The following is a 1243-nucleotide window of genomic DNA, read 5'->3' as shown; positions in this document are numbered from 1 at the left end:
TATAATAATTATATATATGTTATAAAATATATTTTTGTACCTGTAGAGTTACATAAAATTTGAATCTTAATTTTCCTTAATTATACTTTCAATCGAATCAAACGAAGGATATTCTTGCTAAATTAAACTAAAACTAATAAATAATTAAATATAAAAGTGAAATTAGACGAATGGGAGTTGGTAATTTTCACTTCTCTAGCTATAGAGATGTTCAACTTTAAATTAATTTAAACAAAATTTTTAATAAGTTATATGTTATTGAATTAGAATTTGGATATTTTTTTTAAATTAATTTAATTCAATACGAAAAGTATAATATATTATAATTTATTATTTTATAAAAATTAAAATTTTATTTATAATATATTTAGTTTAATACATAATTTATTGGCCAAATGACTAAAATAAATCATTTGACGTTCAATTTTACTGCATTACAATTTTTGAAAATTGCATACGCAAATGCAACTTTCACATTATTGTAGAAACCGCGACAAAAGATCTACGGATTAGCAATAAACGTAAAATGTTAGAGGGGTATAGCGGTTTACGTTAAAACACAAAAAAGAAGAAACTGCGGCACTCTTCCAGTAGTTTCTTCACAAAGCCCAACAATGCATAAACTGCGAGAGGAGTGTAGCGCTTTATACTTGAGTATAAATATGCTGGAGGGAGTCGCGGATTATTCATTTTGCATCATTTGAAAAATTGTAGAAAGAGAAATTAACGTTTTAGAGAGAGAGAAAGAGAGAAATTTGTGGATTGAGAGAGAAAGTTTTTAAGGCTTAAAGATAATTTGGGCAATTGGAATTAGTTGGGTGCGGGATCATGGCAGACGAACGCAGCCTGTACCGACTCAATGGCGTTGCGCACGTTGCCGGCAGCATCAACGAAGAGGTAAGTTTGTTTTCTTTTAGCTATTGAATTGAATTTTATATAACATAAAATGTAGTATTAGGACTCAGTAATTAGAATACAGAATTTAAGATTTGTAGTTTAGGATTTTAAAGTTAAGACTTAAAATTTAAAGGTAAGAGCAAATGCAGTGACGGACCCAGAAAATTTTAAGAGTGGGGGCAAAAATATATATATTAAATAAGTTTTATTAAATATTATTAATTATATGGAGATATAAAAATTAAAAAGAGTTAGTGAATACTTTTATTCTTAAAATACTATTCATGATATATAATTTATAAAAAAATAATTTTTTTAATTCTAAAGCTTAAAATTAAAATATTTT

This window comes from Arachis ipaensis, chromosome B01 (assembly GCF_000816755.2).
Source record: "Arachis ipaensis cultivar K30076 chromosome B01, Araip1.1, whole genome shotgun sequence".
In the NCBI taxonomy this organism is placed as follows: Eukaryota; Viridiplantae; Streptophyta; class Magnoliopsida; order Fabales; family Fabaceae; genus Arachis; species Arachis ipaensis.
The sequence above is the reverse complement of the archived record's forward strand: the minus strand, read 5'-3'. Positions refer to the sequence as shown.